This window comes from Coregonus lavaretus, assembly GCF_964263955.1.
Source record: "Coregonus lavaretus genome assembly, chromosome: 31".
NCBI lineage: Eukaryota > Metazoa > Chordata > Actinopteri > Salmoniformes > Salmonidae > Coregonus > Coregonus lavaretus.
The window spans coordinates 28,569,937-28,588,896 of record NC_140018.1 but is presented as its reverse complement, the minus strand read 5'-3'; the positions used below and the strand labels follow the sequence as shown (position 1 = coordinate 28,588,896).

At 42.4% G+C, this 18,960-nt stretch overlaps 1 protein-coding gene across 2 annotated transcripts in view; it reads right to left on the bottom strand.

Moving 5' to 3' along the window:
* Positions 1 to 18,960, bottom strand: part of ube2j1 (ubiquitin-conjugating enzyme E2, J1) — a 41,500-nt gene that overhangs the window by 15,448 nt on the left and 7,092 nt on the right. The gene's annotated exons all lie outside the window — the stretch shown is intronic.

Below are 18,960 nucleotides of genomic sequence, written 5' to 3'. Positions count from 1 at the left end.
CCTGGACTAGGGGAGGCTAACACAGACAACACATACGGTCTGTCAAAACAACTCAAACCTCTACGTTTATGGCCTTACAATGCATGTATTTTCCAGTGAAAAAAGTATTTACTCCAATGTATTTTTCTTTTTTGTGTTGGATTTATCATGGGCTGGAGCACTGTATATGACATTGTGTGGTGTTGAGTGTGTTTATTACTGTTCATCCATGTCTGCCAAAAATCTAAACGTTAATAATAAAATCATTAAAAATAATGCATGTCTTGTGACATTCAGCAGGTGTCCATTCAAATGTCAACACAAATCCAGTTTTTGATGAGTGAAAAATCTCTGAGAGACCCATCAGTTGCAAATGAGTAGCCTAGGCTATATGAGGGGACTGCCTGGCTTGGAAACAGGAAGCACGCGCGATGCCAAATATGTGCAAGCTCAACTCCATGTAACTAGGGCTCATGGAAGAGGAAGTAAACACATTTGTATAGCAGTAGGGTCAAGCTGTAAAGCCAGGGTCAACTTCAGACATGATGTGCTCTCAACAGCTGTCTGTGTGTATTAACCCCTATGACATAAACATTGATGCCTCCGGACAGTGTTCATCTGGACATGCTTTCCACACTAGTGTGGTTACACAAGAAGGTTTCACTCCCAGTAGTACCAGTCCCTTTTCTACAGCTGTTTGCATACGGCACTATAACTGTAAAGGACACATTCTCCTTGATTTCATGACCAGCAGCCTTATTACTCATCTGCTGCTGGTCAGACCGGTGGGCAGAAAGTGAACTAGGACATTTGATGACCACGTCACCTCAGGACATACTGGGTGTTTCTCAATATGCATACTACCGTGCTCCACACTCTCATGCTCCGAGTGCATTCTACGACGACGTTCTCTTGAGTAAGTTCTTGTGAGGACGAGAGGGTTGAGAATGCATAAAACATTACATTTGAGAAGCACTCGCACTCCCCCCTACTGTATTACCTCACAATACACCTCCCATTCACTGAACCTTCTTCCAGCCAGGACAATGGCAACAATAGACTAAACAAGATACACACAAAGCAAACGTTTTACTTCATAATTATCAGCTAGATATGTGAATCGTAATAATCTAGCTAGCCAGCTAGTTAAAGACAAAAAATAAGCTAAAACTAATGTTATGGAAGGTAGATGTACATTTTGTGGGTAGCTACCAATTCTTCGTGGCTAGCTAGCTAGCTAGCCAGTTAGCCCTATTGACTTAATATGGACTTAGCTACCCATTCACTGAACCGTCTTCCAGCCAGGACAATGGCAATAGAGACGAAACATCTGACCTCTGTAATTGCCAACAAGGGTTTTGCCACCAAGTACTAAGTCATGTTTTGCAGAGGGGTCAAATACTTATTTCTGGATTTTTTTGTCTTTATTCTGTCTCTCACTGTTCAAATAAACCTACCATTAAAATTATAGACTGATCATGTCTTTGTCAGTGGGCAAACGTACAAAATCAGCAGGGGATCAAATTCTTTTTTCCCTCACTGTAAGTGGCTTGATTCATGCGTCCTTCACAAAGACAAATCTGCCCGATTCCAGCCTTGCTGAAGTACCCCCAGATCATCACCGATCCTCCACCAAATTTCACAGTGGGTGCGAGACACTGTGGCTTGTAGCGTAGGTCTCCGTCTAACCATTAGATGACCAGGTGTTGGGCAAAGCTAAAAACTAGACTCATCAGAGAAGATGACCTTACTCCAGTCCTCTACGGTCCAATCCTTAGGATCATCATCGAAGGAGTAAAATCCCTGATGATTGACATGTCAGTCGGTGTTAAGCAAGATGATCCGATGTCACCGCTGCTGTTTAATCTGGCACTGGATCCGTTGATCAAGACACTTGAACGCTACGGCTCTGGGGTTGGGTCAGAAGGCAGCCAGACCACCACTCTAGCGTTTGCCGATGACTTGGTGCTTTTGAGCAACTCGGTGAAGGGTATGGGACAAAACATCGCAATTCTGCCTACTAATGGGGCTAAGGGTGTAACCCTCCAAGTGCCACAGTTTCTTCATCGAAAAGGGCGACAATGGCAAGGGTGAGTCCTCGTTCAAGGTGAATGACTGTTCAGCCTGGAAACTGAATGGAGAGGACGTGCACATGATTGGGCCCGAGGAATCAGAAAAATATCTCGGCATGCAAATAAACCCTTGGGCAGGTATTGTCAAACCAGAACTGATCGGGCTACTTCACAAATGGATATGCAAGATCGGGTGGGCGGCGCTAAAACCTCCACAAAAGGTGAAGATGTTGAACTCCTTTGCTGTACCGAGGCTGATCTACAAAGCTGACCACAGCAACCTAAAAGTCGGTCGACCTGACAAAAATCGATGGAATGATAAGGGCAATAAAGAAATGGCTCCACCTCCCCCCGAGCACCTGCAACAGGCTGCTATACGCAAAAAAACGAGACGGGGGGCTAGGCATCGTGAAAATGGCACGCCAGATTCCATCGATCCAGGCCAGAAGGATCCACCGGCTGTGGCACTCTGCGGATGAGTGCACCCGGAGGATAACTCGCAGCACAGTTGAAGAATCTGAGTTCAAGGGACTATGGCTGAGAGCCAGGGAGTGCGACAGAGAGACCCTCCCTAGAAGAAAAGTCTACCGACTCTGTGACGCCGCAGTGCCCAATCCCATGTGATTGGAGGCAGGAGGTAATGCGGAAATGGATCAGCCTGGCATCTCAAGGCATAGGGATGCTGGCATTTGGCAATGACAAGACCAGCAATACTTGGTTGGCTAATCCCTCAACAGTGGGCTTCAAGCAAGGCCAGTACATCGATGGGCTTAAGTTGAGAGCCAACATTTATCCCACGCGTGAGATGCTCACAAGAGGAAGGCCAGAGATGGACTCCTCTTGCAGGCGCTGTCAAATCAAATAAAATTTTATTGGCCACATGCGCCGAATACAACAGGTGCAGACATTACAGTGAAATACTTACTTACAGCCCATAACCAACAGTTCATTTATTTTTTAACAAAAAAGTACAAATAAAACAACAACAAAAAAAGTGTTGAGAAAAAAAGAGCAGAAGTAAAATAAAATAACAGTAGGCTATATATACAGGGGGACACCGGCTAGTTGAGGTAGTTCAAGTAATATGTACATGTGGGTAGAGTTAAAGTGATTTATGCATAAATAATTAACAGAGTAGCAGCAGCGTAAAAGGATGGGGTGGGGGGGCAGTGCAAATAGTCCGGGTAGCCATGATTAGCTGTTCAGGAGTCTTATGGCTTGGGGGTAGAAGCTGTTGAGAAGTCTTTTGGACCTAGACTTGGCACTCCGGTACCGCTTGCCGTGCGGTAGCAGAGAGAACAGTCTATGACTTGGGTGGCTGGAGTCTTCGACAATTTTGAGGGACTTCCTCTGTCCAGCCCCATACGAATCTTGCTCACACATCCTGGGTCAATGCCCGTCGATCCAAGGAGCACGCATAAATATACATATTGGTAACAGAAGCCGAAAGCAACGGATGGAACGTTATCAAGGAGATGCGTATCTTTTCCAAAGAAGGGAAACTGAGGAAACCAGACTTGATTTCATGAAAAACGACACAGCTTTGGTGGTCGATGTTACCATGCGATATGAAGCCGCCTTTGACACCCTCGAGGTGGCTAGAGCTCTCCCCACTGCTACAGCGATTCAAAAAAAGCTTCCGGAAAGTCCAGTGTAGCTCAGTTGGTAGAGCATGGCGTTTGCAACGCCAGGGTTGTGGGTTCGATTCCCACGGGGGGCCAGTATGAAAATGTATGCACTCACTAAAAAATGGTAAGTCGCTCTGGATAAGAGCGTCTGCTAAATGACTGAAAATGTAAATGTCTTTTGCAAACCTCAGCCTGGCTCTTCTTTGCTTCTCATTGATGAAGGGCTTTTTCTAGCTTTGCACGACTTCAGCCCTGCCCCTAGGAGCCTGTTTCGAACCGTCCTCGCCGTGCACTTCACCCCAGCTGCCGTTTGCCATTCTTTTTGTAGGTCATTTGATGTCATGTACTATAAGCACTGTTTTTGCCATCCAGCTGGTCCTATTGCAAGAGGATAGTGATACCTTTCCTCGTTAAATAAGATTTGGTTCAGATGATCACCTAATCAATACCTGGTTCACCCTCCGACGAACCATCAAACAGGCAAAGAGTCAATACAGGACTAAGATTGAATCGTACTACACCGGCTCTGACACTCGCCGGATGTGGCAGGGCTTGAAAACTATTACAGACTATAAAGGGAAGCACAGCCGCGAGCTGCCCAGTGACACAAGCCTACCAGACGAGCTAAACCACTTCTATGCTCGCTTCGAGGCAAGCAACACTGAAGCATGCATGAGAGCACCAGCTGTTCCGGATGACTATGTGATCACGCTCTCCGTAGCCGATGTGAGTAAGACTTTTAAGCAGGTCAACATTCACAAGGCCGCAGGGCCAGACGGATTACCAGGACGAGTACTCCGAGCATGTGCTGACCAACTGGCAAGTGTCTTCACCGACATTTTCAACATGTCCCTGACTGAGTCTGTAATACCAACATGTTTCAAGCAGACCACCATAGTCCCTGTGCCCAAGGACACTAAGATAACCTGCCTAAATGACTACCGACCCGTAGCACTGACGTCTGTAGCCATGAAGTGTTTTGAAAGGCTGGTCATGGCTCACAACACCATTATCCCAGAAACCCTAGACCCACTCCAATTTGTATAACGCCAACAGATCCACAGATGATGCAATCTCTATTGCACTCCACACTGCCCTAACAACCTTTCCCTCAACGTGACCAAGACAAAGGAGATGAATGTGGACTACAGGGAAAAAAAAGAGGACTGAGCAGACCCCCATTCTCATCGACGGGGCTGTAGTGGAACAGGTTGAGAGCTTCAAGTTCCTTGGTGTCCACATCACCAACGAACTATCATGGTCCAAACACACCAAGACAGTCGTGAAGAGGGCACGACAAAGCCTATTCCCCCTCAGGAGACTGAAAAGATTTGGCATGGATCCTCAGATCCTAAAAAAGTTCTACAGCTGCACCATCGAGAGCATCCTGACTGGTTGCATCACCGACTGGTATGGCAACTGCTCGGCCTCCGACCGCAAGGCACTACAGAGGGTAGTGCGTATGGCCCAGTACATCACTGGGGCCAAGCTTCCTGCCATCCAGGACCTCTATACCAGGCGGTGTCAGAGGAAGGCCCTCAAAATCCAGAAAATCACATTGTATGATTTTTAAGTAATTAATTTGCATTTTATTGCATGACATAAGTATCTGATACATCAGAAAAGCAGAACTTAATATTTGGTACAGAAACCTTTGTTTGCAATTACAGAGATCATACGTTTCCTGTAAGTCTTGACCAGGTTTGCACACACTGCAGCAGGGATTTTAGCCCACTCCTCCATACAGACCTTCTCAAGATCCTTCAGGTTTCGGGGCTGTCGCTGGGCAATACAGACTTTCAGCTCCCTCCAAATATTTTCTATTGGGTTCAGGTCTGGAGACTGGCTAGGCCACTCCAGGACCTTGAGATGCTTCTTACGGAGCCACTCCTTAGTTGCCCTGGCTGTGTGTTTCGGGTCGTTGTCATGCTAGAAGACCCAGCCACGACCCATCTTCAATGCTCTTACTGAGGGAAGGAGGTTGTTGGCCAAGATCTCGCGATACATAGCCCCATCCATCCTCCCCTCAATACGGTGCAGTCGTCCTGTCCCCTTTGCAGAAAAGCATCCCCAAAGAATGATGTTTCTACCTCGATGCTTCACAGTTGGGATGGTGTTCTTGGGGTTGTACTCATCCTTCTTCTTCCTCCAAACACAGCGAGTGGAGTTTAGACCAAAAAGCTATATTTTTCTCATCAGACAACATGACCTTCTTCCATTCCTCCTCTGGATCATCCAGATGGTCATTGGCAAACTTCAGACGGGCCTGGACATGCGCTGGCTTGAGCAGGGGGACCTTGCGTGCGCTGCAGGATTTTAATCCATGACGGCGTAGTGTGTTACTAATGGTTTTCTTTGAGACTGTGGTCCCAGCTCTCTTCAGGTCATTGACCAGGTCCTGCCGTGTAGTTCTGGGCTGATCCCTCACCTTCCTCATGATCATTGATGCCCCACGAGGTGAGATCTTGTATGGAGCCCCAGACCGAGGGTGATTGACCGTCATCTTGAACTTCTTCCATTTTCTAATAATTGCGCCAACAGTTGTTGCCTTCTCACCAGGCTGCTTGCCTATTGTCCTGTAGCCCATCCCAGCCTCGTGCAGGTCTACAATTTTATCCCTGATGTCCTTACACAGCTCTCTGGTCTTGGCCATTGTGGAGAGGTTGGAGTCTGTTTGGTTGAGTGTGTGGACAGGTGTCTTTTATAGAGGTAACGAGATCAAACAGGTGCAGTTAATACAGTTAATGAGTGGAGAACAGGAGGGCTTCTTAAAGAAAAACGAACAGGTCTGTGAGAGCCGGAATTCTTACTGGTTGGTAGGTGATCAAATACTTATGTCATGCAATAAAATGCAAATGAATTACTTTAAAATCATACAATGTGATTTTCTGGATTTTTGTTTAAGATTCCGTCTCTCACAGTTGAAGTGTACCTATGATAAAAATTACAGACCTCTACATGCTTTGTAAGTAGGAAAACCTGCAAAATCGGCAGTGTATCAAATACTTGTTCTCCCCACTGTATGTATGTATATATGTATATATATATATATATATATATATATATGCCAAAACATTTGGCTGATTCATGATTTCGACTGGCTGAAAAACGCTGCCTGTCTGTCTGTCTCGTACCTGACTCCCGACACGTTCATTACTAAGGGACAATGGTATTTGCAAATGTTGGAGATAATATCTAGATGCTTTTTACAGTGGAGATCAAGTTTATAAAATGCATAACTGGGCAGTGGATCTGTAAAAGTAGTAGTAGTAGTGCATTGTTAGGTAACGATGGCACTTTTTATGAATGTACTGGCCATGTGTATGTTGTCTAGTATATCATGGGCAGCATCGGCTCTAACAATGGGAATTCCAAACACCCGATGTATAATGCACACTAATCAAAATGTCATACCGTGCAGAGGTGTTAGAGCATTACGATTCAACATGTTAGCACTGTGTGATTCAACATGTTAGCAACTGCTTCACAAAGTTCCCAGTAGCAGTTGAGTTGTCAGCGCGCAAGGTCTGTTATTGAGTTGTTAGGCTACCCACAGACCCGTAGAAAAGGAGGCGAGATGGAACCCAAATTGGAAAATAATTGGAAAAGTGGAACTAAGGGGTATTCAGACAAACATAATTGGTTTGGAATCCTAAAGAAGACTAAAAGTGAGCCTGTGAAATGAGCTCAGGAGGAGTGGGGACCAACGGGATGGAAAGAAACCCTGGCCAGTCTGACTGTGTCTGAAAACGTTACCAGCAATCAAATCCTTGCTTCCTCCATCCTTGTTTCCTCAATTCCTCTCAAAGCACATTGGTGGAGACGATCCAAGGTCCCTCCCTTGAACCTACTCCTCCAATGAGCTTTAAGGTTTTTTAAAGGAATTGAGGAAACAAGGACAGACGAAGCAAGGATTTCAGCTAGTAATGTTTTTCAGACCCGTGTGACTGTAGGGCAGGGGAAGGAAAGCAGTTTAAGGCAGTGGAACAGAGAGGCTCTGACATCACACGCCTCCCAGGGCATGTGTTCCAGATCTCATCCCGCCTCTGCCTAGACACTCTAAAGACTTAACTATTTGTACCATTCTGTAATCCTGCACTGGAAAGATAAGAAAAATTAAGGAAAGCCAGTTTGTGTGTGATAAGAATGCATTGATTAAACTCCCCCCCCCCCCCCCCCCCCCCCTCCTCCCCCTGTTAAACCACAGACAACAGGGTCACAGACGGTAGGAAGTAGGAACCCAAATCAAGTTCAGTGTCCTGGAAAAAAATGTCTGTGTAAACACAAGATGAGAGTTATCACAAGATGAGGTTGACATAGAGCTGGGACAATAAACCAACATTACCGACACAGACCATACCAATCACTTATTGCAGGCATTTTGCTGATGTCCTTCATTACGATAAGTAGGCTATACTAGAGAAATGTGAAATTAAATACGTTTGCTAATATGGGTGATTGTTAATGGGACAATTGATGGCTACAACTGTCAAACTAGTAGTAGTAGTTTAAAGGATAATAAAACAATTACTGAGGTGCACATTAATGTTATAAACGTATCATTCTATTTATCATTATCGCATCAATTCATCGCGATATGGATTTGTCTATCTCCCAGCTTTATTATGACATGCTAATAAGTGCATAAGACTATTTGCATGAAACCATTCTGAGAGCGAATGACATGACAATGTGACCAAAGCAATGGGGGAATCATATTTTCCAAAGAGAATTACTGTCTTGAGAAATCTCTTTTTACATCCAGATTTGTCAGCTTAGTGATGCCATTGGTTTCTATTGACACTTTAAATCAAGCTTAGAAGTCATCTTGTAGGAGAAGACACCAACAGATGCATTTCTGTCTACAATCAACATTGAAGAAACAATCCCTAATACTTGGAAATCTGTAAAAAAAAAATATATAGATACTAAGCTTCAACAGAAAGCAGCACAGTACAACAAAGCTGTCAGACCGTGTGTTGGAGCTTATACTCAAATAAAAGTTCAACCGTAGAATTGGAATGAAATGTATTTAAACCACAACTTGAACCATTTTACAAAGGAAATATTCATCATTTTCTGTGGAATTGTGCAATAGATTGTTTTAGGTTGTCCCCTTTTGTTACCACCGGCTTTTGCCCAATCCTAAACAAGACTCCCGGGCAGCAATTAAAATGTGTTGCATTCTTATAAAATTTGAATAAATTAGAGTGCTTAACGAGCTTGTACAGTATGAATAGGTTATAGTCAGCTCACGGCTGTCCTTGTACAGTACATATTGAACAAAGACTGTAGGGAGCGAAGAGGTCATCGTAGAAAATAGCCTATATGGTTTGCACAGTATAGTGGAATGTGTATGTGAGGGAGAAAAAATGTGTGTGTGTGTGTGTGTGTGTTAGTGTGTGTACGAACTACAACCTCTTCCCTAATGCATTGATGCGTTTGGCCCACAGAAACCCTGGACCAGAAGAGTCAGCAAGGGGGATGCGTGGTGTAAGTTGCCCTGACAGCCACTGAGTTTTAACACGACTCCCCAGCAGGCCTTCACACAACAAGCCTGCAGAGCAGAGCTAGCAAGCCTTCCTTTCTCTCTCCACAGCAACAACAGATGATGCATTCACACACTGGAGGAGCTACTGCGGAGGAGGAGGACCATGTGTACAAATCCCTGGAGTGTGATTATGAGCAGAAAACTGTTTCCTGGTCTAAAAATAACAAGTGAGGGAGTCCATCTTTCCTATGTGTGGATATAGTTTTTCATGGTTGTAGCCATATTTAAGTTGATACCTCTCCTGCTGTGTGGTGGCAGACAAAATCTTCCACTTGGGACTTCTTTATGGTTGAGAGCTGGGAAAATGAGTGTGACAGAGGTGAAATACGGTATCAGAGGCAGGCCAGGCTTGCAAATGAGAGCCACTTGGAGTGTCTCAACTCCACAGCTCCATGTCTCATCCAGCCTGATTACAAAGCTCCAAGCTCAGTCTGTGCCACTAAGCCCTCCAGTCATGGGCCTGATCCCCGGGCCATGGCAGCTGTCAACAGAAGCCTGTCCCAGATCTCATTGGGTAATATGGGTCCCTCCTCCAACTCCCACATAGTGGTTGTCTCTCTCAGCAGTTGGCTGAATAATTTTGTGAGCATTTCGCCAAAACAGGGTTGATACAGTAGGCTGGTGGGATGAGCAGTTGCTACGAAAATACTGTACACTGAGGGGTTTAAATTGGGATTTGATTTGACAAAATAAAAACAGGTTTTTGTAGGGTTGATTTCCAGATTAAACACTAGCACAGTGTGGTCTGCTTGTGTGGGCACACCACCCCTTCTGTGATGATTATCCGGATGAGACAGCTGTTGGGCATTTCCATGTAAAGGACCCATGAGCACCAACGTGAAGTTCATAGAAGCATGTCAGATCTGGTGTTAAATAAAAGCTAACAGTCTATATTTTTTGTCCTACCACTTTTAAAGAGATCCAACTCTTTTAAATAATTATAGGCCAATCTCAAAGCTGTCACCCCTGGCAAAAATACTTGAAACCCTTGTTAGTGAACAGCTAAAATAGTTTTTATATACTAACTCTATTTTATCAATGTACCAATCGGGCTTCAGGAAGAAGCATAGCACAATTACAGCAGCCATGAAGGTTTTAAATGATATCACTGAAGCCCTTGACAAAAAACAGCACTGTGTCTCACTTTTTATTGATCTCTCTAAGGCTTTTGATACAGCTGATCATGCTATACGGAGGCAGAGATTGTCGAGTGTCGGTCTTTCGGAGCATGCAGTTGCATGGTTTGCTAACTATCTGTCTGATAGAACTCAGTGCACTCAATTTGATGGGCTCATGTCTGTTAAATTGTCTGTCTGTAATGGTGTGCACCAGGGCTCTGCACTTGGTCCCCTCTTATTCACTATTTATATTTTTAAAAATTGACTTCACTTTTAGCTGACGATACTGTTATTTATTGTTGTGCCTCGTCTCGCACAAAAGTTTTCCAGAACTTGCAAACTGCTTTTTATACTGTTCAACATACCTTGTGTCAATTTAAGCTTATCCTCAATGCTGACAAAACTAAACTAATGGTGTTTTCTAAAGCAAGAAACAGACCACTGAACCTTTCACCTATTACTACCTGTCAGGGCAATGAGATTGAGGTTGTAATCTCATAAATATCTTGGAATTTTAATTTATGACAGCCCCCCTTTTAAATTGCATATTCAACAACTTACAAAAAAATTTAAGCTGAAGTTGGGATTTTATTTTAGGAATAAGGCCTATTTTTCTTTTGAAGCCAGAAGGAGTATCAGCTACATGTATGCCTATACTAGACTATGGTGATATTTTATATATGAATGCATCCGCTCAGTGTTTGAGATCAATTGACACCCTTTATCATGGAGCATTGAGATTTATTTTAAACTGCAAAACCCTTACGCACCATTGCACTTTATATACCAGGGTTGGCTGGCCTTCTCTAGTCACTCGTAGGCTCAGTCACTGGTATACTTTTATTTACAAAGCCATTTTGGGTTTACTACCATTTTATCTGGGCATTTTTATTCTTCAGTAATGTGGTGGGTACTCCCTTCGTTCGCAGGACTTTATCCTGCTAACTGTTCCAAATGTCCGAACTGAATTTGGTAAAAGGACTTTTATATACTCTGCGCCATCGGCTTGGAACGCCTTACAACATACTTTTAAACTGGAAGAACTTGTCCCGATTGGTGTTGTTCATCTTGATGAAGGATTGAGGCGGATTCCTTGACCTATCAATGTTTTTAAATATCTGTTTTATGATTTTGTTATGCTCCTGTGATTTCTATGGATGTTTACTAGATTACTTGTAGTTTTTCATGTTGTCTGTCTGTAATTGTGTAATGACTTGGTGCTGCATATCTTGGCCAGGATGCTCTTGTAAAAGAGATTTCAAATCTCAATGAGCCCTTCCTGGTTAAAATAAAATAAAAAATATATATATATATCATTAATATAAGTATTCACACCCCTGAGTCAATACATGTTAGAATCACCTCTGGCGGCGATTACAGCTGTGAGTCTTTCTGGGTAAGTCTCAAAAGCAGTGTTCACATTGGCAGTTTGAAGTGACTAAAATCATTTTTGGGGGCATTTCTGATTCAAATTTGTTCTTTTTCCTGCAGTCTGAACAGCCAAGAAGCACATGGAATCGTATATTTCAAGCCACATTTCAAAATCACCTTCGTAGGTGGTTTGAGGTCTGATACAAATCTGATTCCTGGCCATGTGACTTGTGTCTAAAACGGTCAAATCTGATTTTATTTGCTCTCAAGTTGTTTTTAGACGGTTATTTGGCATATCTTGTTGCTTGCTAGCTACTCTGTTGACAGTTTGACAAGAACATGTACAGTGGGGGAAAAAAGTATTTAGTCAGCCACCAATTGTGCAAGTTCTCCCACCTAAAAAGATGAGAGAGGCCTGTAATTTTCATCATAGGTACACGTCAACTATGACAGACAAATTGAGGAAAAAAAATCCAGAAAATCACATTGTAGGATTTTGAATGAATTTATTTGCAAATTATGGTGGAAAATAAGTATTTGGTCACCTACAAACAAGCAAGATTTCTGGCTCTCACAGACCTGTAACTTCTTCTTTAAGAGGCTCCTCTGTCCTCCACTCGTTACCTGTATTAATGGCACCTGTTTGAACTTGTTATCAGTATAAAAGACACCTGTCCACAACCTCAAACAGTCACACTCCAAACTCCACTATGGCCAAGACCAAAGAGCTGTCAAAGGACACCAGAAACAAAATTGTAGACCTGCAGCAGGCTGGGAAGACTGAATCTGCAACAGGTAAGCAGCTTGGTTTGAAGAAATCAACTGTGGGAGCAATTATTAGGAAATGGAAGACATACAAGACCACTGATAATCTCCCTCGATCTGGGGCTCCACGCAAGATCTCACCCCGTGGGGTCAAAATGATCACAAGAACGGTGAGCAAAAATCCCAGAACCACACGGGGGGACCTAGTGAATGACCTGCAGAGAGCTGGGACCAAAGTAACAAAGCCTACCATCAGTAACACACTACGCCGCCAGGGACTCAAATCCTGCAGTGCCAGACGTGTCCCCTTGCTTAAGCCAGTACATGTCCAGGCCCGTCTGAAGTTTGCTAGAGTGCATTTGGATGATCCAGAAGAGGATTGGGAGAATGTCATATGGTCAGATGAAACCAAAAGATAACTTTTTGGTCAAAACTCAACTCGTCGTGTTTGGAGGACAAAGAATGCTGAGTTGCATCCAAAGAACACCATACCTACTGTGAAGCATGGGGGTGGAAACATCATGCTTTGGGGCTGTTTTTCTGCAAAGGGACCAGGACGACTGATCCGTGTAAAGGAAAGAATGAATGGGGCCATGTATCGTGAGATTGAGTGAAAACCTCCTTCCATCAGCAAGGGCATTGAAGATGAAACGTGGCTGGGTCTTTCAGCATGACAATGATCCCAAACACACCGCCCGGGCAACGAAGGAGTGGCTTCGTAAGAAGCATTTCAAGGTCCTGGAGTGGCCTAGCCAGTCTCCAGATCTCAACCCCATAGGAAATCTTTGGAGGGAGTTGAAAGTCTGTGTTGCCCAGCGACAGCCCCAAAACATCACTGCTCTAGAGGAGATCTGCATGGAGGAATGGGCCAAAATACCAGCAACAGTGTGTGAAAACCTTGTGAAGACTTACAGAAAACGTTTGACCTGTGTCATTGCCAACAAAGGGTATATAACAAAGTATTGAGAAACTTTTGTTATTGACCTAATACTTATTTTCCACCATAATTTGCAAATAAATTCATAAAAAATCCTACAATGTGATTTTCAGGATTTTTTTTTCTCATTTTGTCTGTCATAGTTGACGTGTACCTATGATGAAAATTACAGGCCTCTCTCATCTTTTTAAGTGGGAGAACTTGCACAATTGGTGGCTGACTAAATACTTTTTTTCCCCACTGTATGTGGTAGCCAACTAGCTTGCTAATTGTTTACAAACAAATTAGTGAATGTGCCAGAAAGCTAAACAGCTACCTAGTTGCCTGCTGTGGCTAGCCAAAAAGGACTTGTTTTAAAAGTTGGATAATCTTATCCTTTGAGGCTTTAAAAGTGTTCTTACACTATTTTAAACATTTAAAGCAACTTGGAAATGTCCATGGCAGGCATTGTTTTCACCTTAGCTTGCGACATAACTTCTGATTGATAGGAAGCACGAGCACCACCATTCAGCCTACACCACTGCACACACACCCGTTGTTACTATGAGAACTAGCATAACCATGTCAGCAAATGACTGCTGTCTGAACACACACAAATCCGATTTGGTCACTTGCAACTTGCTGTTTGAACAGTCAGTATTCCAAAACAGATTTGAAAAACAAAACTGATTTGAGCATTAAGGCCTGCACTGTGAACAAGGCTTTATAGCTTTGTACACCTGGATTGAACAATATTTGCACATTATTCATAAAAAAAATATTTAAGCTCTGTCAAGTTGGTGATTGATCATTGATAGACAGCCATTTAAGTCTTGCCATAGATTTTCAAGCCGATTTAAGTCAAAACTGTAACTATGCCACTCAGGAACATTCAATGTTGTCTTGGTAAGCAACTCCAGTGTATATTTGGCCATGTGTTTTAGGTTATTGTCCTGCTGAAAGGTTAATTTGTCTCCCAGTGTCTGTTGGAAATCAGAGTGAACCAGGTTTCCTCTAGGATTTTGCCTGTGACTAGTTCTATTCAGTTTCTTTTTATCCTAAAAAAAACTCCCTAGTCCTTGCCGATTACAAGCATACCCATAACATGATGCAGCCACTACAATGCTTGAAAATATGAAGAGTGGTACTCAGTGATGTGTTGGATTTGTCCCAAACATAACACTTTGCTATTTTTTTGTTGTTGAAGTTTTACTTCAGTGCCTTATTGCAAACAGGATGCATGTTTTGAAAGATGTTTTATTCTGTACAGGCGTCCTTCTTTTCACTCTGTCATTTAGGTTAGTATTGTGGAGTAACAACAATGTTGTTGATCCAGCCTCAGTTCTCCTATCACAGCCATTAAACTCTAACTGTTTTAAAGTCACCATTGGCCTCATGGTAAAATCCCTGAGCGGTTTCCTTCCTCTCGGCAACTAAGTTAGGAAGTACGCCTGTATATTTGTAGTGACTGGGTGTATTGATACACCATCCAAGTGTAATTAATAACTTCACCATACTCAAAGGGAAATTCAGTGTCTTTAAAAACAAATATTACTCATCTACCAATAGGTGCCCTTCTTTGCGAGGCATTGGTTGAATCTGTGCTTGAAATTCACTGATCGACTGAGGGACCTTACAGATAATTGTATGTGTGGGGTACATAGATGACGTAGTCATTCAAAAATCATGTTCATGCAACTTATGTGACTTGTAAAGCAAATGTTTTACTTCTGATCTTATTTAGGCTTGCCATAACAAAGGGCTTGACTACTTATTGACTCAAGTCACTTCAGCTTTTAATTTGTAATTAATTTGTAAACATTAGTCCACTTTAACATTATGGGTTATTGTGTCTAGCAGTGACACAAAATCTCAATTTAATTCATTTTATATTCAGGCTGTAACAACAAACTGCAGAAAAAGGCCTGGGGTGTGAATACTTGCTGAAGGCACTGTGCATTTTTCAACAATTTTCTATCCTAAATATTAGGAAATAGTAAAGGCTTTGATTTCTGGTCAAAGATGGAAAAGGAGTCTTAGAAAACACCTACCAGAAAAAGTCTTAAGGTATTAGAAATACATCAAAACACAATAATGTTGAAGTAAAGACCCTAGCCAGCTATTATGTAAAAAAAAATTTTTTGCCTTGTATAAGTTCAAGAAACTTTTCCCTGTGCCTTGTAAATCCATTACCAAAAACCCCACATCTCTCCCTCACGAGGGAGGATAATGAAAGATCACAAAAATAACAAGTAGGTAGACCTACCAATTAGTTAGTGTTTCTACTGATATCTATTTGGTTTATGAATTATTAAGTGATTAAAACAAATTCTGTTTCTAAGCGGACACCCTATTGTTTCTGCAGACATATTTGAATCTTAATTTGTAACAGATATTTAAGAGTTTTAGGAAAACATGGTCACATAAACTGAGGGAGAGTTTACCAAAATTCTGTTACCAAAATGTGTTTTGGTTAAATGTTCAGTGTAAATTATTAAAAGTGGTCCATGTGCATAGAGTTCTATGGTTTGTTAAACTTTGAAATCAATGGTTTTTGTTTGGCATACATTTTAATGTGAAAGATTTGAGTCTCAGCACAATCCCGTTATCGTGATATTGCCCTGCTACAGTAGTGAACATAAAATATAGGCCTACATAGCATAACACTTCATATCAAGATTGTACATTTAGCCTACTTTGTCATAAAGTTGTAATTGCCCATTTGTTACTTAGTAGGGACATAGGCTATATGTATTTTAACTCAATCTGGGGAGTTTAATGCATAGCCTTATTGTTCACGGGCTATATTATAACCTGAAGGGCCACTGAGCACTCCAAGAACCACCCATCATTAAGTCCAATTCATTCGGTTTGGGTAATAAACACTGGCCCCAACACTAATTTTTACATAACCTTACTCATTATAATATAGCTTGTGAACAATAAGGCTATGCATCAAACTCCCCAGATTCAGAGTTAAAAGTTTACATATAGCCTATGTCCCTACTAAGTCCAATTCATCCGGTTTGGGGAATAAACACTGGCTCCCTGTGAAAGAGCTGCAGCAGGCTTCAAAAACAATTATTCTGGTTGTGGTGGGGAAAGAGAAGAAACGCCTGAAGAAAATAAAAAGCATTGTTTTGTTTCGCATGTGGATGGTCGAATCGACATCGTCTTGGAGCAGTCTGGTATAGTCTGCACTCATTGTGTTTCCCATGGGACAGAAAGAAAGCAGAGATGCTGTTTTCGGACAACCTCCGATAGCGAACATGCACCCTCGTGTAGGCTAAACCACTCAGCCATCCCTCATTAAAGCCACTGTGGAATGAGGGGCTTTTGCAGTGAGAGTCAGGCTATCGGTTAAGCATGATGATTTATCGTAATAATTCACTAGGTAGGACAAAGACCTAACAGGACCTTAGGAAATCCTTAAAGGCTCAGTGCACTCAAAAACTGGATTGTCCTGTGTTTTATATATATTTCCATACTATGAGGTTGGAATAATACTGTGAAATTGTGAAAATTATGATAATGCCCTTTTAGTTTAAGAGCTGTTTGAAAAGACTGCGTGAAATTTCAGCCAGTTTTGGTGGGATGGAGTTTTGGCCTTCCATGGTGACATCACCATTTAGTAAATTAGTTAAGACCAATAAGAGAATTCCAAACCTCTCTGCCAATAAAAGCCAATTATCCGTTTTCCCCTCCCCACTCAGACCACTCCCAAACAGCAAAATTCTTGTTTGAGAAATTGCCCTTTGCTAAAAAGCTATTTTAATTTTAATTTTTTTAACATTTGAATTGAAAACAATGACAGTAAGGTAGTTAATTGTTACTCAGAAATGATTTCATGTTGAGATAAAAAAAAAAGGCTGCATTGGACCTTTAACAGTATTGCATAATTTGCTCAGTAAGAATCCAGCTTCAAAATCCTATATTAACAGTGACGTCAAGCCTTGCACAAGTGCTCTTACTACGGCTCACAGACTTTTCATCAATACTCATTCTCACTGCTGATTAGTGTTGTCACGATAACATAATTTTGACTTCGATTCCGATACCAGGTTTAGTATCACGATACCATCACGATACTCGATACCAAAACGATAAAATAATTATACCACAGCAAAAAAAGGCGAATTAGCCAAAGTCACAGAATGACACTTGATCTAGACAGATAAACTCAGCTACTGCTCTGTTCAATCGTTGGGCATCTTTTGAGTTCAATATCATTATATTTGAAAATTGATGTCAACATTTCAGACAGCCATGCATGCATTAATGAATCAATTATACAATCATACAATTAATTAGACTTCGATTTTACCAATCTAACCACATAACAACATAATAGTAATCATTTATTTGAACGCTAAATCTCTACAGATGACAAAATCTGTTTCCCTTCCATTTGGGATCCATTTTATTGTACTGATTAACAACATTTGCATATAGGTAGCAATATCTTATTTTATCAAATTGCACGCTGACTTTAAGACCCAGTAATGATGTCATGGAGACATGCCCACACGGTCAGTTGAGTTAGGTGAGGGAGAGAGACATTACACAGACAAAAGTATCTTTGGATGTGAGGGAGACGATTAAGTGAATTAATAATGTTTTTGGGGAGAAACCGCTTTGAAATCAGCATATCTTTGCGTTATGGTTAGCATATTATCACAAACAAAGTATTACTGTAGTGAATTGATGTTAGCGTCCTTCAGCTGTAAGCTATCAAAGAAAGTTAGCCTACAAAGCTGGAAGCTATCGGTATCTTCTTGCATTGTAAAGTGTTGAAGCCTGTATGGGCATTGCTTTTAACAGTTTCAAAATTTCTACATGCCGTGTCGCAGCCCAGACTCCCAGTGCTCTAGCAATGTATGAGTAAGTGGCAAGAGGTATGCACGGTGCGCTTGCGACAGGCTTGATCGTGCCAATCAGTAGACGACGTGAGACACATTTGACAGTACCGAAAGTAACAAATTCTAGTACCGAACCGATTTTCATGTTCTAGTATCGAAAAAGTACCAAAGTTAACTGGATCCGTTGCTTGCTCTGCTGGATAAGTGGAACTCGGTCTGCAGGTGTGAAGCTAAGGACCCTGGGACTAAACACCTCCCTCTGCAACTGGATCCTGGACTTCCTGATGGGCCGCCTCCAGGTGGTAAGGGTAGGTAACAACACATCTGCCACGCTGATCCTCAACACGGGGGCCCCTCAGGGGTGCGTGCTTAGTCCCCTCCTGTACTCCCTGTTCACCCATGACTGCGTGGCCAAGCACGACTCCAACATCATCATTACGTTTGCTGACGACACAACAGTGGTAGGCCTGATCACCGACAACGTTGGGACAGCCTATAGGGAGGAGGTCAGAGACCTGGACGTGTGGTGCCAGGACAACAACCTCTCCCTCAACATGATCAAGACAAAAGGAGATGATCGTGGACTACAGGAAAAGGAGGGCCGAGCACGCCCCCATTCTCATCGACGGGGCTGTAGTGGAGCAGGTTGAGAGCTTCAAGTTCCTTGGTGTCCACATCACCAACAAACTATCATGGTCCAA